This window comes from Cricetulus griseus (assembly GCF_003668045.3).
Source record: "Cricetulus griseus strain 17A/GY chromosome 1 unlocalized genomic scaffold, alternate assembly CriGri-PICRH-1.0 chr1_1, whole genome shotgun sequence".
In the NCBI taxonomy this organism is placed as follows: domain Eukaryota; kingdom Metazoa; phylum Chordata; class Mammalia; order Rodentia; family Cricetidae; genus Cricetulus; species Cricetulus griseus.
This window is the reverse complement of record NW_023276807.1, coordinates 252,061,904-252,087,718: the sequence shown is the minus strand read 5'-3', so window position 1 is coordinate 252,087,718 and position 25,815 is coordinate 252,061,904.

Below are 25,815 nucleotides of genomic sequence, written 5' to 3'. Positions count from 1 at the left end.
ATAGTTAGGAGAGTCATTCTTAAGTATTTGGGGTTCATAAATGTAGGTGAACCATGTGTGTATTAATAGAAAGTAATCGCACATAAGTGGTAATGGTACAAATACTATTATGATGATTACTATTAGTAGTAGTATGATATTCTATGTATATTGTGTTTGCAGGTTAATTACCGAACAAGAGCTAGGAATGTCCCATTAATACCAGTGCCTTCTTTTTGCTTGGGGATTGACTTCCATTTTTCTAAGTTCTGAAATGGACTGCTGCTTCTCTCTGTGCCATTTACGTTTTAAAAATCACTGCAATGGCAGACTGGAAGTACCTGTAGTTTTGCCCCCATTTTTCTTTTTTGAATGTGACCCTAGCAGGCCTTTAACTCACTCTGTAACTGCCCTTGAACTCCTTCTCCTCCTGGCTCCACCTTCTGGGTACAGGGCAGGAGTATGCCCCACACCCAGCTTGTTTTCCTAAAAGAAAAAAAAAAAAACAAAAAACCAAAAAACCTGAGAACTTGTTTTCATTTTTCAGCTTGTGAGTTATGCACAGCCTTTGGTTTTAAATGTGTATAAAATGTAAGGGTAAAAATAATGAAATCAAATCCCTGGCAACACCTTCTAACCAACCACACAGCCTTAACTCATCTACCACGCCTACTCAGATGCAGAATGGAAGCTGACAGATGGGCCTTGCCCTGTGCCTGGAAGGTCAGCTGCCTGTGGCTCTGTCAAGCCCGCTTGGGTTCTAACTCTGTGTGACTTCAATCCACCAGAATTCCTTCTTGGGGGCCCACATAAACCACACCCAGTCTGGAGTCAGCTACTGAGTTCCTGTGGTAGACACATGCTCTGGATTAAATGGTCGCTTTCTCTATATGCTCTCAGTAATTAGGTTACAAAAGGATTTCTTGTTTTGCAGTGTTTACTGTCACAAAGTGGCTACTTCAGTAATTATACTACCCTATAAAATTTGCTTTGGTCAGGCAGCAGATTGTAGGATACCCAGTGAAAGTGCTGTGCTCTGATATGGTCTTCCTTCCTTTTAGTGACCTTAAAGACTTTTGTTTTTTAACATCTGTTACAGATAATTACAGACATGCACATTTATTTGTTTTGTTATTTTTAGGAGAGCTTTTATGTTTCCACAATTTCATATATGTATGCAATCTACCTTTTTTCACACTTTCATACATATATACAATGTGTCTTGCTTATTTCTATCCATACCAGCTCTCTCTTCCTTTTCCCCATGGACACCTCCAAACTTTTCCCCATGGACACCTCCAATACACCTCTTTCTATGTCCATGTCCTTTCCGTGTGTGTGTGTGTGTGTGTGTGTGTGTGTGTGTGTGTGTGTGTGTGTGTGTGATTCTTACTAGTTCTACACGCAGCAATGTTGACTGATCTGGTTGGCTAGATCTTGTACAAGTCTTCTGCAGGTAAACATAACTGCAATGAACTTTCGAGTGAAACAGCAGTGTCCTGTCCAGATGACTGCATTCTGTAGCGCTCTCATCTTCTTTCCATCCTCTCTTCCTTAGTGTCCCATGCCATGGGTGGCATGGGCGGGCAGGTTGTGATATAGATATTGCAGTTAGAGCTAGACACAAGTCACTTACTCACGGCATGTCAGCGCTGACCGTGTAGTATGTTTTTTATGTATACTTATTGAACTGATCCAAACAATATTGCTGTCTGGATGTCAAGATACTGAGAGAGTAGCAGAGAACTATGTGGTGGGCCTGCTCCATGGAAACTGATAGAACAAACATTTGGAGTGTTTGGAGTCACTTTTCTTCCCCACTGAAGGCCATGATTACTGTCTACTGGCCATGACAGAATTTATATCCAAGGTACAAAAGTTACTATGATTTTCAGAGTATGTGGCTTCTCCCATTTTTTGTGGTGATACAAATGTATATATTACTATATAAATGTATAAAGGCAGTTATGCATATGTTTAATGTTTATGTTTAGACATGTGTTTTCATATTCTCTGCCTGCACTGGTGTCTTACCCTCTCACACCATGGGCACTATATCTAATAATTATAGCAAAATGGGACCCCACACAGGGGAAATGTTCAGCAAGTTTGTTTTAATCAGGCTCTGCATTTAGTAAAAAGCTATTCCCACCATAAGATTAAGAAGCTATTTCATATGAGAATACAAAGTAATTCATAAAAAAACATAAAACCCATCCTTTCTCAAAGAAAAGAAAACAAGATAAATTACAGTAAATCTGTATCTGTGCTTTTGCCTGAAGACAATCCGGATAGAAAATTGTAAAACACCAAAATAAAAAGCAAAGCATTCATTTTTTTGTATCAGGTGCCCTCTAAGAGCAAGCACCCTGAAAAGAGAGCACATTTTGGTAGCAGACATATCTCCATTTGAGTCTGTTTTTCCTGCTTATTGACTCAAGATGACCTTGGTCAATTTTTTGAGCCGAGGTGAGAGTTAGATGAGGTAATGCAGATAAGAGTCACTCTGGAGAACTGTAAGGGACTGGGGTTAGGACCAGTTTGACCGATGACTATTCTGGACCTTGACACACTCCTCCCCACTAAAGAAAAGAGATGGGCAGGCATTTCAGTTTCCCAAAATGAACCAGTAAGTGACACAGGAGGAGGAAGATTTTCCAAGGGTGAGTAGAAAATCTGCTGACTGTCAAAGGTCATGGATTCTGTCCCTTCCAATCCCTACCAGAGATTTGCTGTGTGACCTTGAAAAAGTTAAGTCTTCAAAAGAAGTCTCTGTGGAACTGGTATGAAAGTAAGTGACTGTTAGCCTGGATGTAATGTATGTGACCTATCTGTGAGCTTTTAAAAACACATTTGTATGAACATTTAGAGAAAAGCGAGAGTGACAAACAATAACGATTATTTGTAGAATGAATACCTTGCAGCAGAGGAGATGCCTCCATTTGTAAAGTGCCTGTGGTACAAGCATGAGGACCTGAGTTCACATCCCCACACTAACATATCCATTAACAACAAAGATAAAGTGGAGGAGATGATGGGTCTTTGGAACTTATTGGCCAGCCAGTCTAGCCAATCAATGAGCTCTTGGTTCAGAGAGAGACTGTGTCTCACAAAACAAAACAACAACAAAACAAGACAAAAAACAAACAAACAAACAAAAAACACCCATTCACAAATACACAAATTGTAAAAAATAAAATCTTTAGAATTTATTAAGGAGTTTCCTGAAGTTTCTATTAGTTTAGAGAAAAATACAATTCTGGTTTGTGGTTCATTGTAGGATAGAGAACAGAACTGTATATCTCCACCTGTTCTAGTGATTAAGCTGTGTCTCATACATGGCTTAGAACACACAATGAAGAGAAATGGATAGCAGTGGAGTGGTTGTTGAAAACATTTTTCCACCATGTATGTTTCATTAAACATACAAACAAGAGTATGAAGACCACTGATTGTCTTTTCTTCCCAGCTACCTGTCATCAATTTAAGGAAATAAGAACAAAGTCAATTTGTAATCTGCCCAAACACTAACATCTTATGAGCCCAGAGAAGCAGTCACTGTCCAACTCATTTGGCTCTTTTCTGTTTGGGTGAAAATCATAGCTGTGAGCATCACTATGTTGTTCTGAAGGATTCAGTTTTAGTTATAACCTACTGCTTTAGAATTCACTGGATTCCAGTCCTGCATATGGGATGTCTGTTACTTGTTTGCTTTGTTTTCTTCCAGTAACAAGTACCTTGAGAGGAGAAAGAGTATCCTCCTTGTGAATAGTCTCGTAGCCTCTTGCATAGAGCCTAAAGTGATGACTACCATGTCAATACTGAAACATTCATTGAGAGAAGTGATTTGAGGGCAGTCCTTGGGTCCTCCATACCACAGCCCATTCAGTAGGCCAGCATATCTTCGGTAGTCTTTTCCCTCCCAACCCACCCGTTCCTCTCTAGCTGCAAGTGTTCTGTTCCATCAGCTAGTCAGTTCTCTGTTGACAACATTTGCAGCCCTGTAGTATACTAGGATCACACAGGATAGGACATAAACCACCAGACTACCTAGTTTGTAGCTGTTGAATTGGAGAAGTTGTTCTTTACTATCAGTTTACTCACCTGTAAAAACCCAAAAGAAATGATCTCAACAGAGAGGGCTTGAGGATCAAAATACACAGAGAGCATCCAGTGGGAAATTTACACATGCATAGTGTTCAGTGTGCTCCCGTGTGTGTCAATGCCTATTAACTGGGCTGGGCAGTTCTATGTCAGCTTGAAAGCAGGGAACTCTGGAAAGCAGGGAACCTCCATTGAGAAAATGCCGCCATAAGATCCAGCTCTAAGGCATTTTCTTAATTAGTGATTGATCGGGAGGATCCAGACTCTTTTGTGTGGTGCTATTCCCAGGCTGGTGGGCCTGAACTCTATAGAAAAACAGGCTATGTGGGCTATGAGGAGCCAGCCAGTAAGCAGCACTACTCCATGGCCTCTTCATCAGCTCCTGGCTCCAGGCTCTGGCCCTGCTTGTGTTCCTGTCCTTGTTTCCTTCAATGACGGACTAGAACCTAGAACGTGTAAGCCCAATAAAACCTTTCCTCCCCAACTTGCTTTGGGCCGTGATAGAAATCCTGACTAGCACACTATTAGAAAGTTAAAGGGACTCCTCTTCACAGTCCATCACCTATAATGCACAGGTTAGGCACAAGGCTTTGCATATGTCAGCTTATGTAATTGTTCTCTTGGCAAACAGACACTAGATGCACTAGGTGTTACAAAGGTTGATTCTCAAGCAATCAACCCATGACTGGTTATGTGGTACTGCTGTAAAGTTCCCTTTGGCTTACTAATATTTAATAGATGAGTCTTTGGGCTGTTGTGGGATGGTGTTCTTTTGCCAAATAATATCCCTTCTCCCACTGACTTTGCCACTTTGGACAATGGGATGCAAACATGATTTTGAAAAGCAAAGTTGCTGCCTCTAGTTATGAACAGCGGGGCTTGTTATTTTCATATGCACTGGTGGCAGCAACATTACATTCAGAGAGGGCTGTATCTTTATTGAGTGGGAATAATAGAAGTTAACTGATGAATGTGAAAAAGACTAAAGTTACAGAACAGAATTTTTTGCATTTTAATTATTCTACTTAGCGGAATGTATAAATTATGTGTTTTGTAATTTTCTTTTTGTGCAGAGTAATGGATCATTAAAATTTAAGTTTGTTTCCCGGACTTTTACATTTTTAAGGTTTTTTTAAAGTTTTGATTCTGAAACAGAAATTTCTTCCTTTAGTGAACAAATATTCGTTGATATTTCGTCTGTGTTTATGCCACATAATATGTATATTCTATATCAAATGGCATATAGCAGATATAAGCTATTGCATTATATTACTTCTATTTTGCTATGGATGTTGCACAATGATTTCTATCTTATTATATATTTGATATTATGAGCTCCATTTCCAGCCTGACCTGGTTTTGCTTCTATTACAAAACCCAGTGGTCCCGACTCCTGGGCACTCACCATAATGATGCTGAACTTGATGCTATCCCCAGCACAACATAGCCTGCTACGACCCAAAGCTCCTGGCCTCGAACAATCCTCCTGTTGCTTCTGTCTTCCAAGGAGCAGGAACTAAGCTCTATACTATGATTTTGTTTCATTGAGTTGTTAGCAAATTATGATCAGTGTTAAGAGATGTGTTTATAGTCAATATCCAATTAGCTATAGAGTGGAGATTTGAACCTGACAAAGCCTCTGAACTTTGCTCTAGGTATTCTTGGCTCCCACAAGCACTTGATGTGACATTCCAGAGCTAGTCTCATAGAGTAGGGCAATAATGGTAATATTATACAAATAAATACTGTTCCCAGACTGTGTTGTTTTATAGGCTATAGATACTTTGGTTGACCACCTTTGTTCCAGCATTTTCTCCATCAGAGAAGGCAGTCATTTGCTGATACACAAACTAAAACAAATCACAAGGCCTAACCCATAATAGTTACTTTAGAAGGAAGCATCTGCAGGACACTCCACTATAGTGATAATAGTAGAGCAATAAATTTTGGCTAATGTCCATACTGCTAGTAGATAAGACCATTAAAGCCAGAGGGATAGTAAAAGTAACAAAACATTATTTTTGTAAGAAATGCTGCAAACCTCATTTGACCTCCACTTTCTTTATGTTTCCTTGTATATGTAAGCATGCAGCATAATGAGTTTGTTATTATCATTTATGAGCTGAGAATCTGGCTGGGGAAGTAAAGCTCATATAGAAAATTACAGAAGAAAATGTGTGAGGTGCTGTAAGTTGCTTGAACAAAGTACACAGGAAGAAAATAGTTTTTTGCTGAAAAATCAAAGATTTCAGGATTTAGGAGGTGTGTACTGAAACTCATTATTAAGGGATTATGCATTTATTAAGGTGTGCGTGCATTTTGAGTGTTTGTGTGTTGGGAGGCTCATACCATAGGCACCTACTTGGAGGTCGGAGGAAAACTTGTGGGCATTGGCTTTCTCCTTTTACTGTGTGGGTCCTGAGGCTCAAACCCAAGCCTTGCTGGCAAGTGCCTTTACCCAGTGAGCCAGTTCACCAACCCAAGTTTATTTATTTATTTTTTCATAGATAAAGTAAATATGTAGATGATGAATGCAACCCAAAAGGATATTTGGCAGCCATGGTGCTTTCTCTCCTATCTTTTAGAAATGACGGCTTTATTGTGTTTTGGCAAATGTCTTTGTTTTGCAGTCTCACCAGAAATTTTTCTTTTCCAAAATTAGAATTTCCTTGCATGGACTTGGCCAGTAGGATATATACTGTCCTAATGAGTTTAGGGAAGTCTTATTTGAGCTACAAAAATAAACCAAAATTAATGATGACTGATAAAATTTAAAAACCGCACTTCATCCAAACCCATCTCCTTTATTAAATTCTACTCTTCTACTGAAGGCATAGGGTGTGTACTAGGACTTTTATCCATGACAAATACTTTACAAATGCAGGAATCAGAATTCTTTTTAAGGTAGGAATGCTAGGAGAAAAGACTAACAAAAATTACAGGGAGTTGCAATGCATTGCGATGGATCAAGTGCAACTGGAAAGAGTATTTGGGAAGAGGTCAAATTCTGTGGAGATGCATCACCTCTTCTGCTTAAGTGTAAATACAGAAAACTCACATAATCATCAGATAGTTCGCCTTGAGACAGTATACCATGAGATAAATGAACTTTGAGTGATTCTCTGCACAGCCTCAACTGGCTTTGTGTTGCATACTGAGCTCTGCAGAGGATGGGCTAATTAATATGGGGGCATACTACATTTTGGTAAACCACTAAGCTGAAGACATGACTGACAGTATTGTATTTAGGCAGTCTGCAAATTAAGAGGGGTGAGAATATTTGAATATGGGCTACTACAAAATGCTTAGTGCCTGGGGCGGGAGTTACCGAACAGTTTGAGTTTGGTCTTGATAGTATTGTAAGGTGGAAGGGACATATGGAACCCATTTTATGGATGCAGCTATTAAGGGAAGAGATGGGTAAAGTAAACCAAAAGGTGACAAAGCCAGAGCTGGAACTGTGATTACCAACACAGTAAGAGTGGCTTTTAATGCAGGTCTTTTTCATTTTTTTATTTCATTCCAACACTATCTTCTTTACAAGCCAGACCTTTGAAAGACCATCTTCCACAAAAGTGATCTCACCACCTACTGTGTGGTGCATGGGAGATGTTCCATCAAGGTGAGATAAAGTCTTGTGTAGATAGATTTTTCTTTGGGCCGCCAACTCACAAAAAATGACATGGAGACTTATTATTAATTATGTAAGCTCAGCCAGTAGCCAGATGTCTCTGCCACTTCATAGTTTTGGAAGTTGCTTGCTCTGCACTTCCTGTTTACTTAGGTATTATTGTACCTAATATAGGGTTGTTTTTAACTAGCTCTTAGGATTTAAATTAACCCATTATTTTAAATCTACATTCTTTTATGTGACTTGGTTACCTTTACTCTGTATTGCCCATCCTGCTTCCTCTCCATCTGGCTGGGGACTCTGCCTTTCTTCTTTCCAGCGCTCCCTCAATCCAGAAGTCCCTGCTATATCTCCTGTCAAGCTATTGGCTGTTTAGCTTTCTATTAAACCAATCACAGTGGCATGTCTTCACACAGTGTAAAGGAATATTCCACAACATTTCTCCCTTTTTGTCTGAATTTAAAAGAAAGGTTTTAACTGTTACAATGCAAAACTATAAACATTAAGAACAATTGCCTAGTAAGAAATATATTTAGAATGTCCAATGCATTATTTGAGAAATTTAGAGAAAATACTCTATTATCTATCCTCTCTTGATGAGTCCAAAATTTTGTACCTAATTTACTTTCTATCATGACTAAGGGAAATTGTAACTATAACTATTTCATCTTCAGTTCCATCATAGACCCAAGAAGGGTATAATAATATCTAAGTAAACAGGAAGTGCAGAGCAAGCAACTTCCAAAACTATGAAGTGGCAGAGACATCTGGCTGCCTGGACAGTCACCCAAGGTTCCTCTGCAATATTGTGGCATACATCTTTGGCTCGTGGACCTAGAATATCTGACAGACTTTTCTGTGAAGGAGGAATTTTGAAGGACTGTCCTACTTTGTCTTGGCAAAGTTCAACAGTCACTTTCTTTTGTGTCCTGCTTATCCAGTTTGGACAGCATACTGTCAGGGGTCAAAGCAAGGACAGCCCCTTGCCCAAATAGCTAGCTTTTGACATAAAGAAAGCAAACTCCATGTGGAGGTTCTTAAGTGCCCAACATCCTTTTTTGAAGTAAATTAGTACTGCCAGGAGCAGGCATGTCTGACTGTCATGCAAAGATTTATGATATTAAAACAATTTAAATGCCATATTCTGTAGGTCTTTGAAGTGTTTCAAGATGGACTATGTGTCTAAAATATATCTCTATATCACCTTGAAATCATACTTATCATGCCTAGAAGTTTGATTGTTACAGGTGACTAACTACTGACCTGTATTTCTTGATTATCCTAAATACTTAATAAAATAGCTTTCAAAAACTAGAAACTTACATTACATTTTAAAATGAGCTGTATAGGTACAATACCTTCAACAATAGTAGAAACATAAAATGAAAGTTGTAACAAAATAACTTCAATTTGTATCAATATAAAATACATGCCAATGTAAAATATTTGAGATTAGTGGTTGTTTAAAAGTAGACAATCTACCTTTTCTATACTAAAAGAAGACTTAACAATCTACCTTTTTATCCCATCCTTTCTATACTATACCCCCTTTTGTCCCTTCAGAAAGAGATCCCTGAATCTAATCTCCTTTGTTTAACTTCTTTTTCCTGACCATAAGCAATGATAAATTGTAACCAACCTCCCTAAATGATGACAAGCATCCATAATCCATTGAATGATCAAAAATTGCCAACTTTTCCTCTTGGGAATATGAGTATTGCATTCTCTAGATTGCTTCCTCTTGTCTGGTGGTGATGGAGTCTTTAGGAGAGCCTGAAGAAATCAAGGTAATAGTTAAGTTCTGGGACAGCTAGCTGTTGTCTAGTCTTGGAACAATGGGAAAATGTAGGGCTTATCTGAATTCTTCCTGGAGTAGGCTGTGAGGCTGGACAATCTCAGCCAGCAGCCTTGAAGCTGTTTTAGGTGTAGAACTATGAGGAAACTACAATAGATGTACTCTGAGAGGCTGGATTACCTGAGCCACCTGATTTCAATAGTGTCTGGTCCCTTTGCTCTGAAAGCACACAAATTTTCAAAGATAGTATACATGTCTGCATTAACACAAGCATGAACCGTGTTCTGTACACATGCCAGCCAAAAATGATCTTTTGTTTTATGTTTAAATAGGTAAAATATACATCATCTGTCTTGTAATTTTTCTAGGTTTATTTCTTTATGTTTGTAGCCAGGATTTTCAGATCTCCCCTAGTTAAACCTGAACCTCTTTAACCTTGAAGAAATCCACAGCATTTCACTTTCCATGGAAACAAAAACATAACCTTTTCCCCAAAGCAATACATTTTTTGAATTCTACTTTAAAGTTAAGGCATTTCTAAAGTATCTTGGCTGTTTGATTCAGCAGTCCCTTCCACAATCCAATGGCGATCAGCAGGTGTGGTGGTTCTCTGTTCATTAGCATTCAAAAAAATTCCAAGCCAATGAGATACCATATGGGGTCCAGACTCTGTATTTTCCAATTTTGCGTGGCTTATCCTCTTTATTTTATTCTTTCTTTGAAGGTTTTATTTTATTATTTATAAACTATTTTTTCTATTAGTATCTTATACCCATTCTTTTTTCTTTTTTTTTTAAGTCTACACACATTTTAAAATACATTGTACCTTCTTAGAGGTTTTATGTGCCTGGGCCTGGCTTTACTAAACATCTGTAGTGTTCTCTGATCGTGTGAGATTAATTAAACTGTTATGTTAGGTGATAGTACAGCTCAGCTTAGCACATGACACTGGCACACAGTGCTGGCGGCTGGCTCCAGCCTGCAGGCAGCCACCTTTTTGTATACCTCTTAGCCTACCTGAGAGACCACAGTCACCAGGAAGCAGCATTTGATTCCATGTTCCCAATGATTTTTTAAAGCTTTCTCAGGCCTTATGTGTGTATATGTGGCCAGACATTGGTTGCCATGTATAGACAGATTTTTCTTTGGACTGCCTGTTCACCAAAATAAGCTTGGCCTTAGCTTATGGTTGTTCCTAACAAGTTCTTATAAGTTAAATTAATCCATATATTTTTTTAAAATCTACATTCTTTTATGTGGCTCAGTTACTTTACTCTGTATTGCTCCTCCTGCTTCCTCTCCATTTGGCTGGTGACTCTGCCTTTCTTCTTCCCAGATCTCCCTCTTTCCAGAAGTCCTTGCTATACCTCCTGCCTAGCTATTGGATGTTTAGCTTTTTATTAAATCACTCACAGTGGCATATCTGCACACAATGTAAAGGAATATTACACATCAGTCTTATCCCCCCCCTGAAATGCATCCTAAGGAAACTCCATATAGGAAAGTGAGAGAGCAACCTGAGGTGACCTGATGGGGAATGTGTAGGTAGAGGCATCTGTCCTCTGTAGCGGGAGAGGGAGGCAGCTCATCATTGCCCCTCACCAGGGCTACTGCCAGGGGCCAACACCATGAAGGTCCCTAGAACATGAGCTTCATCCTAAAGGATGGATGATCTGGACAACAGCTGTGTAGCTAGTTCACAGAAAAGACCAAGTTAGCACATTCTGAGGCAGATTGCCCTCTTTCTTTAGATCATCAATGTTCCTAAAATGTATCCCAGATATTTTAAGTTTAATGTTTCAGCCTTTTTAAAAGTACTTTTCATCTTATCAGATTTTTTTTTTTGGTTTTTAAGCATGTTGTATATATTTGTTGACATTATGCATGCTGCAATCTAAATAGGCTCTTTCTAACCCACACACAGAGAGTTTCACAGGTCTTGAAATGAGAGTTCATTCTTCTAGGACTGCTGCTTCAAAGGAACACAACTTGAGATCCACAGAAAGTCGCTTTGTTTCATAGAAACAGATCTTCTTGGGGAGTATTAGAACTTACATATATGTCTTTCTCACAAAAGTGTGTTTTTTTAGGGGTGGAGAGACGGTTCAGTGATTAAGAATATTTGCTGCTCTTGCAGAGAACCACAGCATGTCATCTGGCTCAGGACTGCTGGTAACTTTAGCTCCAGGGGATCCAGTGCCCTCTTTTGGCCTCTTCTTCTTCAAGTATCTATGTGCGTGCACACACACACACACACACACACACACACACACACACACACACACACACACAGAGAGAGAGAGAGAGAGAGAGAGAGAGAGAGAGAGAGAGGTATATACATTTAAAAATATGTGTGCATGTATGAAGAATTTAAAGTACAGTTTTTTTAGTCACTTTCTGTTTCACTTAGGGCCTTTCCCCTCTGGACCCATCAGTAGTATTTCTTTTGTCTATAAGTCAGGCCACAAGAACATTATGTGTCCCTCTGTCATTTCCTTTATGTCTGTAGGTACTGATAACATGTGCAAGGGCAAAGTGGTTTTGGTCACTGCTTATAACAAAACAATCTTTTCTTTTAACTCTACCGTATTTTTTCATTTGGGAAATCTTTTAATGCAGCTGTTATTGAAAGGCCCAGGACCGTGGTGACCCCAATCACCAGGCAGAGGCAAAAGCTTGATGCAAACAGCAAGAGGTTTTATTGTTTAATGAGGTAACCCCATGTTAGCTCAGGCCTTTCATTCATCCACCATGGTGGATGGCTGGAGAAAGACGCCAAGAAACCATGGGACAAAGGTCTCACAGGGCAGAGTAAGGGGAGTGTCTAGGGGTACGCACAGGCTCAGGATTGGTGTGCCTCCAGGTTTGGAGGACTTGCCCTGTGTTGACTGGCCAACTGGTTGTTATGGCCCATAGGCCCCCCTAGGGCAGTTGCTATGCTCTGTGCACTTGTCCCAGCACACCCAGCGCTGTAAAGCATAGCACCATCAGCTAACTTCTGATTGGTTCCTGGCCATGAGGCAGGCATCTGACCTCTTAGTGACCAAGGCAAAGTCAGGCAAGCACGTGTTAGGCTGTTATGGCTGCCAAAAGGGGAAGCTGATCCCTTCACTACAAAACTAACTCATGAAAAACACCATGGTGTGGTGTTCAAATGTGTGGTTTGTCCAGTCTCCCCTCTGTTATTCATTTACTAATTGGCAACATTTTGTATATAGTTCTTTCCATGAAAGCCAGTGTTGAAATGACTTTAGAGTTTTGCCCTCATAGCCATACAGGGTAGATTCCCAAGCAAAGTCTCTAGCTTCTTTCTCTATTGCTATGATAGACTACTCCAACAAAAGCAACTTAAGGGGAAAATAGTTCTTTTGGGCTCACAGTTGTAGGCTAAAGTTCTTCATAGTAAAAACTGGTGGCAGCTGGTTACATCCTATCCACAGTTAGAAAGGAGTGGGAGATGAGTTCAGCTAACCTCCTTTTCCACAGTGTAGCATCACAGCTTAGGGAATGGAGCTACCCATAGTTAGTGACACTTCCTACCTCAAGTAACCTAATCAAGATAATCCTCAACCCTCTGGGGACATGCCCAGGCACCACTCCCTAAATGACTGTAGAACTCCTCAAGTTAACAGTTAACATTGACCATCCTAGAAGTATTATCTGCATGTGACTTTGGTTCTCTTGAAACTTATGGCATTGCTTGAAAAGAATCTAACAGTTCTCATCTTCCCAGCACTACAGGCAAGGACCTCTGGCTTGAAACCTTTTTAGGGAAAGTGGGCATTCTTACTTTCTAGTAGTTGTATAGTGGTATGTGCTTTGAAATTCAGTTACCATTTCCTGATGGCTAATCATGTTGAACATCTTTCCATTGTAGGGAATTTGGGATTATCCTAAGAATTGATTTACATATGCTCTGTCCATTTTTTCCCTCCCCAGTAAGTTTCTTTTTGTGGAAATTTGTTATATATCGGTCTGATGATTTCCATTGCAAATAATTTTTCAAAAATTAATCATTTCTCTCCTGTTTTGTTAACAAAACATTTAATATTTTTATGTGGATCATTTCTGTCTTTGCCTTTTCCCTGTTTATCTCAGTGTCTTCTCTGCTGGTGAAATAGATATGCCATCTATATCTAGATTTACTCAAACTGTCTATTTGTGTGTGCCCTTTGAACTTGTATGTGATATACAAGCAGGGGTTTGTTTTTCTTTTTTCCAGGGGTCTATTTTTATTTCTAGATGCAAAGCTGTACTATTGTGTCATCATTTCTGAAATTTGGTGTCCTTTCCCTCGAGCATCTAAACTCCACATCTGTCATCTCATATGTTCTCATGTATTCTCTTGTGCAGGCATTCTTCCATAAATAACTTTCTTAGCTCTTCTCAGAGATGTACTTAAAACATAAAGAATATTTGACTTTTCTTTTCTCCTCCCTGTGACAAGAAATCCTCCAAACCAACCAACAGCAAAACCTACCCATTGTGATTAAAAATATATTACATTTAATTTTATATACCCTGAGATAGTGAACATTTTAGTGTTATTTATAGTGCATTATATTATTCTGATTCACAAATGCTGATGCTTATCTGTTTGCTTATGTTTAAATTTTTTTTTTAGATTTAAGAATTATTTTTAATGTATTACTTATGATGGTCATTTCTCTTTTAATTAAATTTATTTCAAAAACTATTACAGTTTTTTGTTATTTTTTACAAATTAATATGTAGTTTTCCTTTTCAGTTGTTTCATTTGCTGAATTATTTCTAGCTTTCTGTCTGCTAGGTTTTGGAATATATGTTTTGTAAAATTGATACTTTTTACATTAAACTATGGGAAAATTCATCAATGAATCCATCTGTAATTTAGTTTTTTAGTTTAAAATTATATATTTGGTACTTGAGAGATGAGATGGTTCAGGAGCTGCTCTTGTAGAGGACCTGAGTTCCCAGAATCCATAACAGTAACTCTCAATCATCTGTAACACTGGACCCTTGGGATTCAAACCCCTCTCCTGGCCTCTATGTACACCTGAATTCGAATGCACATACCCTCACATATTTGTGTATATGTATGGGTATGCATGATTGATATACCAGCAATATTAAGCTATAAATTCAGTTTGTAAAATCAACAGAACACTTTAAACTATGAATTCAATTTGTACAGTTGATAGACATTGTTTCTTAGCTAAGCCTTCCTAGCTTGTGGCTTAGAAGGTAATAACTTCTCCATTTACATTATAGAAATATTGATACATGTCCATACCTCCTTACTTTTAATGTTTGCCAGACTAGCAATGATCCCCCCATCTCTCTGTCTCTGTATCTCTGTCTCTGTCTCTCTCTGTTTTTGTCACTGTTATTTATAGTAGTGTCCAATGAGTTTTCTTTTTCCCCCTCATCTTGATTAATCTGGCTAAAGTTAGTTGGTTTACTGGAATTATGAAATGACCAATCTTTTGTTTAATTGATTTTTTAAAAAATATTTTTTATTTCCATTACATTGATGATTTTTTCTTGTTTTCTTTCTTCTGTCCTTAAAGGCTTAATTCATTATTTTTATAGTTTCTTAAAATGATTAAGAATGTTGATTTGAGAACTTGTGTGATCATACAATGTGAAAAATGCTACTTTGAGCATGGATATTTTAATATTTCATTCAGTGTATCTGCAAATTTACATTGTGATTTCATCTGATGTCAATATTCAGATAGTTGAGTATGTTTTATGATAGCTCTCTGCTGTTGATTTGATTTTCACCAGTTTCCTTAATATTTTTGAAAGAAAACATACTTTATATAGCTATAATCCTTTAAAACTCCTGACATTTGTTTGTGGGTCATGGTGTGGTCTATTTTGGTAAATATTGTACATATAATCAAAATCTATCATCGGTTTCTTTTGTGTGTGTGTGTGTGTGTGTGTGTGTGTGTGTGTGTGTGTGTGTGTGTGTGTGTATGTGTTAGACTGTGTTCTGTGGTCTATGGTATTGCTGATATTGTCACCTTTCTGCTTTGAGTTGTTAGGAAGGAGGGCTGAAGGGTTGTGAATTTGGAGGATTCTCTTTTAAATCTATCAGTCTTTGCTTTATGCATTTCAAAGCCGTTGTATGTACATAGAAATAGAATTATTACATTTTCTTAAAAAACTGACCTCTTTGTCATAATGTGGTATAATTCTTTTCTGTGTTGAAAACTCTACTATAGGTTGTTACATGTAAGAATCTACCTTTAGCAGTTCTATCCTTTAACTTTCTTTTGTTGATTCTAGGGATTGAACCCAAACCCTCAAGGTATGCTAAGCAAGCACACTACCATTGAGTTACTTTCCCAACACATTAATCTGCTGTGTTCAATATGGACTGCTTCAGCCCTTGTGTTTAGTGTAATTATTATGTGATTGATTTTATACTTCTCACCTGGCACTTGTTTTCTGTTTGTCTCCTGTTTTTCTCTTGTTTCATGCCTTTTCTTGCCTTCTTCAGCTGAGGGGTTTTGGTTGGTTGTATTTTTGGGTTTATTTGATTTTTCCACCACTACTGGATTATTAGAGATCTTATCCTCACATGTAAATGTTTACAAATTTAGTAGTTACCCTAACGTTTATAATACATATCACCAGCCTCTTTATTTCTTCTTATATAATATCAAAATCTTATAACAGGATGCTTCCATTTTTCGGTGCTGTTTTCTTCACATCCTTTACTTACGAGTTATAAGTTACAGGGGCTGGAGAGATGTCTCTATGGGTGACATGCTTTCAAGGCAAGCATGAGGACATGAGTCTGATTCATAACATCCCTGTAAAAACCCAGGTATGGTGGCCCTTACCTATGACCCTAGCCTTGGGGAGGAAGGGCAGTTGGATTCTATGCCTTGAGGGCCAACTAGTCTTACCTGTGGTTGAATTCCATCTTTGGTGATACACTTCAAATCAAAAAATAAGAGGGACAGTGGAGGAAAACACCTGATATGAACCACCACTGGCCCCAAGTACATATGCACCTGTGTACAGACATGCTCACATGCACACATGTACACACACACACACATGTACACATGCACACAAAGTGAATAAACAACCTAAAGTACTGATTGGCTTTTTTTAAAACAGTAAATCACCTTCAAGAGAGTAAGCGTCAGAGTCATGGAGACATTGAGTATAATCGTGTCTCTTTCCTTTTCTACATTATGACTTGTCTAATGAGTCATCTATTTCTCTAATTTTTCTTAGTTATATTCAGGTGATAGAGCAAATATTTTCCATGTGATTCTCATCTATCTAGAAGACAAACTAGACTTTGTTGTTCAACCATGTCTGGAGGCATCTCTTCTTCATATTTTATTTGATCCAGCACACAGCCCATGGTAAAAGTGTTGACTCCAACAGTGTGGATTTAGCACCCTCACTTAACTTCTCTGGTTGCACCCTCATAGGCATATCCAGAGGTCGGTCTGTCATTTGATTTTAAATCCCATCAAGTTGACAGTCCTGGTGAACTGTCATCGACCTCCTTGGTCATGAGTAACTTACATGGCCCAATGAATGTCTCTCTACATCTTTTTGGTCACACATTTCTGTCTAACTCTTAAACCACTGAGTGAGAACTCCAAAAGTGCTTTCCTTTCTTCTCTTTTAAACCAATAGATATTTTGGACTACTTTTGGCTCCTCTTCCTTCTCTTTATTTGTGTTGATTCATTTTTGATGACATTTTTTATCTCTTTTTGTAAGTCTTCAGAGATCCGTCTGTACATACCTAGGTAATTTATTTTTGATGTGACTATTTACATAATGGCTTATTTCCTATTGCTTCCTTTTCTTATTCGTTCTTTGCTGAAGTGCCAACGCTACTCTGATTCACCTGTTATTTGGTTAGAATGATTCAGTATTTATATTAGGAAAACCTGGCTAGTATAATTATCACTGAGTCCTTGCTTATCCTCAAGTGGCCTCAAATATTTCTCAGATCAGTAAGTTGTACTTTGGTTTGATTTCCTTTTTTACCCAGGTCACTCTAGAACAGTGGTCCTCAACTTTCCTAATACTGTAGCTCTTTCATATAGTAATATAGTTCGTCATGTCATGATGCTGTCCCAACACACACCATAAAATTATTTTTGCTGCTACTTCATAACTGCAATTTTACTAGTGCTATGAATTACAACTTAAATATCTGATATGCAGGATATCTCATATATGACCCCTGTGAAGAGTTGCTCCACCCCCAAGGGGTTGTGACCCATCGGTTGAGAAACATTGCTCGAGAACATTTCAGCATCTCTCTAGTCCCTTATTTTTGATAATAAGTTCGATACTGCTCCATATGTTTTCTTTGTATTATGTAGACACTCAGCCTTTCCTTTGCTGGCCTGTACAATGACACTGCTGTGTGATCTGTCCAACCTCTTTTTACCCAAGGAAATCTAGAAGGTTATGGGACATTTTTCATTTTGTTTCCTGAAAATGTGAGACAGTTATTTGAAAATGATATACTTAATATTTGAAAAAATTCCCAGCAACAACAAGTTCAGAAACCACTGAAGGAAACCTGTCCTAGCAGGGACAATACAAAGGGAAAAAGACGTGGTTCAATGGTAGCCTTGAACAGATGAACCATTGGGCTAACAGACTTCAAGAGTAATGAATCCCTATTTAAAACCATGGGGTTAAGTTGTTTTTCATTTGTAGCTGATGCATTTTTAATGGCTGTATTGATCACTTTTATTTAGAAAGCCTCTTTTATTTGTTTGTTTTTAATTACTTGGAGAATTTAGTTTTGCTGGGGTATAAATTTATGTATGTTTCTCATTAATCCTTGCTCCTTGGTGACTCTTTAAATCTTCAGAAATCTGTGTTCAGATGAACACTTGTTTTTCTTGTGTTGGTACCCAGGGCCTTCCTCATGGCAGTAAGTGCTCCCTCACTATGCCACATCCTGAACAGAACAATTTAAAAAGTATTGTCCCTTGTCGCTGCCTTCTCCTTTTGTTTCTTCTTTTTTACAGTACATTCAACCTTCTGGTGTCATCTTCCAGGTACTGTATCCTCCCCTTTCCTTCCCTTTTCTATTTTCTTTCTTTTTTTTTTTAGTTTTTTTTGAAACAGGGTTTCTCTGTGTAGCTTTGGAGCCTATCCCAGCACTCACTCTGTAGACCAGGTTGGCCTGGAACTCACAGAGATCTGCCTGCCTCTGCCTCCCGAGTGCTTGGATTGAAGATGTATGCCACCAGCGCCCGGCTCACTTTTCTATTTTCTTTCACCTTTTTTTCCTCTCTTATGTTCATCCATTCTTCTTTTAAAAAGTCTATGTTATAGTTTCACTTTGTTTTTTAGGATGGGTGTATGCATGAATGTGCCTGTGCATACATATGTATAAATGTTTACTCATGCATCAGCTATGTTAATAACCTTATCTTGATAAATCCTCTGCCTTATTCATTCTTCACCCTTTCCAGGCATCTTGTAATTTTCCTGATAAAACTAATTTCAGTCATCATCTAATTTTATGCACAAAAACCTCACTATACCACTTTTGCAGATAAGAACTTTTAAAAAGCCAGCAAACAAAGAGAAACCCACTTTATGGAATACCAGGTATGCGTGTCAAAACTAAGAATCCAACACTCATAAATGTCCATTATGAAGCTTTCAACTGTTCTTCCATTTCTTAGTCAGGATGCAAATGATGTTCTGTATTGCATGGAACTGTCTTGTTTGCCTCCTAACCCCGGGGTGTGTGTGTGTGTGTGTGTGTGTGTTTGTGTGTGTGTTTCTTGTGTTCTGACTTCCAAGACCTTTTATAGGAAATTTGTTCTTTGATTTTAGCTTTGATTTTAGTATCGTATGGTTAGACTGCATTGTGGGGTTTTAGAAGTCATATTGTAAAAAGGAAGTGCCCTTCTCAATTAATCCTTTCAGAGGTGTCAACACACCAGCTTCCTAACATGGTATCATCAAGGTACCTTTTGCAATTTTAACTTTGATGACTTTGTTGAGTAGTACTTGTCAGGTTTGTTCATTCTCACCCTTTCATACTGTCCATCTGACTCACTTGATAGATGCTGGTTGGGATTAGGTAGTAACATATATAATATTTGGAATTCTATAGGCTTTTTTCTTCCAATTATCAACTTGAAAATCTATGTTAGTATGGACATGTAAAGTTCTTTGTGAAAGTCCTGGGATGACATTGTTTTCACCTCTGCAGAAGACACAATCACAGCCATGGGGACCAGCTAATTCCCTTTGAAAGTGGACAGTGTGCATTTTCTACTAAATCTTGAGAAATAGGGCTTGATCATTTGGCTAACTTTCCTATAAGAGTGAGTTCTTCATAGTTTAACTTTCTACTATTCAAGTAGAAACACACATACTATAAAACATTCATGACCATGCATAAAGAATTTAAAGAGATAAAAAACTCACTCAGAACAAATTTTTACAAAATAACTGCATGCGCGAGAAATTTCCTTTGTGAGCAAGAACATATAACCCTAGACTTTCCCCCTCTAGAATCAAGGGAATAGCCTCCATTGGTCTGATGTAGGGCATTGTCAGAGTCATTCATGCCTTCTGAAGGAAAATGCAGTGGAAGCACTGTCTCTATGCCTTAGTAGTTCTTTTGGAAATAGATTATCCAATGGGGTTTTCTCTTTCAATTTTCATTTTTCCTTACTTTTTGGTTTTTCTATGAGGCAAGTTTATTTAACTTAGATTCAAGATTAGAAATGTTTACTGAAGACTCACAAGACATTTACAAAGATATGTCCATGCCTAATTTCATGAAATAAGTGAGTGTTGCCTTACTTTAGGAGCGGGGAGATCTCTGTATATAATTAAGAATCTTGGAATGAGAATGTTCTGGGTGTTTCAATTCAGGAAAAGTTCAATATCAAACATCTTTTATAAGTCAGAAGACAAAAGCCTTGGGTCAACAGAGGCACAATTTGGAGTGATGCCGTCATAGGCCATTGAGTGCCATCGAGTGCCTATAGTCATCAAAAGCCAACAGAGACAGAAGTAGATTTTTTTTGGAGCTTCCAGAAGAAATATGGCCTTGATAAAGTTATCCAGAAATGGGATAATTCCTGTTATTAGCCACCAAGACTGTGGGAATTTGCTTGGACAGCCAAAGGAGACTCATAAATCCACCACAGGGAAGAAGAAGGCATTCTGCTAGATGATGAATGTACAGGGTAGAACGTTTACTAGAAATTCTAATTTTTGAAAAGTAATCAAAAGCATCATAAACCCATACAATAATTTGTGTAGTAAAATTTTGTGTAGAATACTCTAAAAGCATTGAAAGGTGAGTCATCCCTGTTCATGTGGAAGCTGAAGGAGGCGCTGAGGAAGGAGCTCTTGGTGTAAAGGGTTGAGTGAGGGTGAGGGTCCTGAACAAAGAGGGTCAAGGTGGGAGAAGTTCTCCCTTCATCCTGTGGTAACATGAGCAGTTGTCTACCCCAATGTCGGTGTTTTCACTGCCTGAGAGCAGATAGTTCTTGAAGACAGTTGATTGGATGATGACATTTCAGACAAGTGTTTTAGCCCTACAGTGAATAACATTCAAGAAACTTTAACTCTATCCACTTGTTCCTTGGTCTCCTTGGGTCCTTCTGGCCACTTCGAATGCCGTATGACTCCGAGACCACAACGCTAAACAAACAGCACCATTTTCTGTATTGACATCAACAGACTGTTCCAGAGGTGCTACATGGCGGTGTTTTGGGTTTTGCCACATAAAGATCCCACAGACATGTAATATGCACAGTTGTTTCTCACAGTCTTTGAGGAGTGGTATCTCAGAGCCTGGAAATAGCTATACACATCTGCCTATATTCATTCTGTCATCTACAGTTTCTTACAATACATGATACAATGTGGATGTTGCATGTTCAAGGCATAATGACAATGAAACTGTCTCTACAGGGTTAGCAGCAATTTGTGTTAGCGCCAACCCATGGTTAGATTATAGGATATAGAGACCACAGCCAGAGAGGGTCAACTGTTCTCTCTTTCTCTCTCTCTCTCTCTCTCTCTCTCTCTCTCTCTCTCTCTCTCTCTCTCTCTCTCTCTCTGGACTGAAGTCCTCTGCCCTGCCCTATGATAACATATTAAACCAGGGATTGCATTTCACTCTTATGGAAAACGTGTGTTGCTGAAAAGAACAAGTATTGCTCATGCATAATTTAAAATCTCACCCAGGTATGATTGAATGATTGATTGTAGCTTAGAGCTTTCTAGTTTTGAGTAGTGAACAAATTAGAACTAGAAAAATGTTTAGGTCTTCAGAAAAAAAGTCCTTGCCTTTTGGATCTAGGGGTCTTTAAAGGCATATCTCAGAGTTCTACTGCGAAAGAGGAAGCAGGACTTCTGCAATCTTCTCCAGAGGATTTGTTGCTGGTTTGGTAACTTAGAGCACCTTAGATAGACACACTTTCATTGCCACAGATGTTTCTCTGTGTGTTGCATTTCATTGAGTGTTTAGAAACACTTCAACGAAATTGTGTTCATTGTGATGAGTGGTTAATTGGGCATTTCCAGACCATCTTCAGAGAGCTTTGTTATTAGATTATGTGCTGGTTGGTTTTGTCAACTTGACACATATCTGGGGAGAGGGAATCTTAATTGAGAAAATGCCTTCATAAGACTGGCCTACTGGCAAATCTGCAGGGTATTGTCTTGGTTAATTATTGATGTGGGAAGGCCCAGCTTACTGTGGGTAGTGCCACCCCTGGACAGGTAACCCTAGCCTGCATAAAAAAGGCAGGCCCAGTAAGCCATAGAAGCAAACTGGAGAGCAGCACTTCTTCATGTCTTCTGCTTCTGTTTCTGTCTCCAGATTCTTACCCTAACTTCCTGCAGTGATGTAGTGTATGTAACCTTTGAATTTTAAGATGATAGAAACCTTTTCTTCCCCAAGTTGCTTTTGGTCATGGCATTTTATCATAGCAAGAGAAACCCCACTGGGGTAGATTTTCTTGTCTTTCTTTGGATCCTGAAACCTTCAGTAGCCTCCAGAGGATCATGGGCTATTTCCCTTTCAATAGATACTGTGACCCAGTAGCTGTAGGGTTACTTAAGATTCAATCACTGGATGGTGGTAACATACACCTTTAGTCCCAGCAATCAAATGTCAGAGACATGTGAATCTCTGTGAGTTCAAGGCCAGCATGGTCTACAAAGTGAGTTCCAGGACAGCCAAGGCTACACAGAGAAAACATGTCTTGAAAAACCAAACCAAAACAAACAAAGAAAAAACTTTTCAAAATGAGTTGGTGTATAGATCTGAAAAGACCTTATTCATTTAATTTTTTAATAAAATATGTTATTTGATGATTGAATTCCCATAAAACAAATATAGTTGTCTGTTATGAAAACCTGTATGCTGAGTTTTGCATGCTTCAAAGACATCTGCAGACTTCTCTACAAAGTACAGTACCATCCTCACTTGTGCCCCACCCCCATTGTCCACCGAGTTATAGAAAATCTGTAAAATTTGCTAAAGCAAAAAGTAATTTTGAAGGGACATTAGGTCATTGAAATCTATCTGCGATGCAGAGTTGGAGTCCTTAGCCAGTGTCTTCCTGTGGTTCTCTCATGTTCTATTTGTAGATCTCAGATCCTTGCCCCCATACCCTGAGGCTCATTCTTATTTTAGCCATGTCTCTCACCTCCCTGGCCTCTCCAGCAAGATCCCAGTTCACTCAATTAAGTTGAGACCAACAGATTACAACATCATCGGTGAGGTTGGGAAAAGGATGTAGAATCTTGTTTTTCTAGGGTCTGTTTAGTTGGTTATTTAATCCGTCATTTGTGAAGTGGAGATTACATAGATTTTTGTGTTTTCTGTGCCTTTGCAGAGGCTTGTCCAAAAGACCATTTCAGTGCTGGGCGCACTGCAAGGCCAAGAACTAGCAGCTAGTGTTGTTGGTGAACTCTTGTTTCTTTTCTCCATCTCAGGGCACATGCTAATTCTGAAGTCATGCCTTGGTGAGAAATATAGCCCTGGAAGTAGGACAGCTTTGAAAATCCCTACCCAGAGGTCCCATGGATGCTCTGTAGAGGCATGGCCAATGGACCGCCCTTTGAAGGCTGCGTTCCACTTGCATGGGTGGAGGAGAGGAAGGGCTGTCCAGACACAGGAAGCAACTTGAGTTGAGGGTGAGGCAGGAAGTGCTGGGTGTAGGCCAGGCAAAGGTTCACTCTGCTGAGTTTAACCCACGGAAATGCTTCTGAAACATGCAGCTCTTTCAAAGATTTAAGCCTCCTGAGTGTCATGGGACATTTATCTTTATAAACCTTGATTTCCAATTTCTCTTGAAAAGTTTATGGCTCTTACTATAATGGTAGGTAGAAGGCTTCTATTCTAACTTGGGTCCTTAGTGACGTTGGTTACCACAAGTCTAAAGCTTTTTAAATAATGTGAGGCCCTTTTCCTTATTCATTTATTTACTTGTTTGTTTATTATTTCAGAGACAGAGTTTCATGTTTCCCAGGCTGGCCTAAACATGATATGTAGCTGAAGATATCTTTGAACACCCAGTCCTCCTGCTTTCCCCAAATCTCATTGAAAAACTGCCTCAGCTATTGTCATTAATTCTTGCATATGGCATTTAGAAACACATTTTGTTTCTCTAGAAACACCCTCTGTACTTCCATTTCACTTTCAACTTCATCTTAGCTTCAGTAAAAGTTAGGTTTTTCCGTGATTTAAAACTCTCCTGTCTTTTTCTGTTGTAGACAAGTTCTCAATGTTTTGGGGCCATCTTTTCCTTTGAAAATTATTGTAATATAACCTACCCATTCTTTACATGTTGGGAAACTTTGTGTCTGTCACCTTTCAATTTTAAAAACATAATTTCTTGCTGCGTTCTTCTGGGTTTTTCACATGTTTTTCAGTGACTTGACCTTATCGCCTTTCTTTTTCCACTTCAATTGATATTGGCATTTATAGTCACCTTCATAAACGTTTTCAAATTTAATTACATAAGATTTAAGATAGTACATCTAAGGTTGGTCAGAAATTCTTTTAAGAATGCCATGGCTTTTACTTACATTTTTTTATTACATTGATTTATGTTTGTGTGAATAAACATGTCATGGCACCTGTATGGAGGTCAGAGGGCAACTTTTGGGAGCTGGTTCTCTCCTTTTCCCATGAGTCTAGGGACTGAACTCAGGTCATCAGGCTTGGTGGCAAGTGCCCTTACCCACTGACTGAGCTCATCGGCCTAGTTTTAATTACTTTAGATAGTTGATAAATTTCTGTTCAGCTTTCTAGTTTATAACATGAAGAGGAATAAAAAAATACAGTTGACTTTAGTCAGTATTTTACACAGCAGTGGGACAATATTTTGACCTTTAGTGACTTCTAAGAAATTGTAGTTCTCACAAGCTGGGAACCAATGAAGACATTTCATATCTGGGTCTTCTGATTGATTCTTCCCTTATAATGACAATGATCACAATCCATAAGCCTCAGGGTCAGTTTCTATCATTGCTATGGATGTTCAGATCTGAAGCATTGCCCTTTCAACCAGTGTCCAATAATTCCTGTTTAAAAATGAGGTTTTCACTGAATGGAGTTTTGGCACCCCTTTCTGTTTCCATTCGTGGAAGAACTTTACCCCCAGCTAGACTTCTTTGCCAGCCCAGAGGGACACCATTTCCTTCCTCTTGTACCTGACTTAGCTTTTTCTCCTTCTCTGAACTGGTATGAATGACCCACCGCAGAAGTCCTTGCTGGTGTGTTCCTGAGTACCAGCTCTGTGAACTGTGTTTTTCTTTGGATAGTGTTAGCTTGATTTAAAGCACATTTGTTGTGTTTTGACCAGCCCTCATTTGGAGTTAGTCTCTTCATTAATCTTCCTATTTTTCTCCAGATCACATCACACTTAAGTCTGTAACCAAATGGTCCTTGCTATCTTGGCCATGTTATTGACATTTCCTGATAACTTATGCTCGCAGGGATCCTATCCACATAACCCTCATGTCTCCCTCCCCATTTCCTAGCAGCCAGCCCTCTGATTCCTGACTCCATACACTTCCTCTGCACCCACCCAACCCTTAGTACCACTGTGTCCAGCCGCAATTTTCAGAGCATCCTCTCCCTATTGAGAATCCGAAGTTAATATTCTGCAATGACAAGCTTCTTTCCTAGGAAATAAAATTCTTACCCACATAAAAGCAGGGATGGTTCAGGGGACAGGAGTATGGCTCAGAAGCGCACATGAGGCATCTCTGGCCTCCTGAATTTTATATTCTTTTTTTTTTTGCTTAATTTTTATTTATTCTTC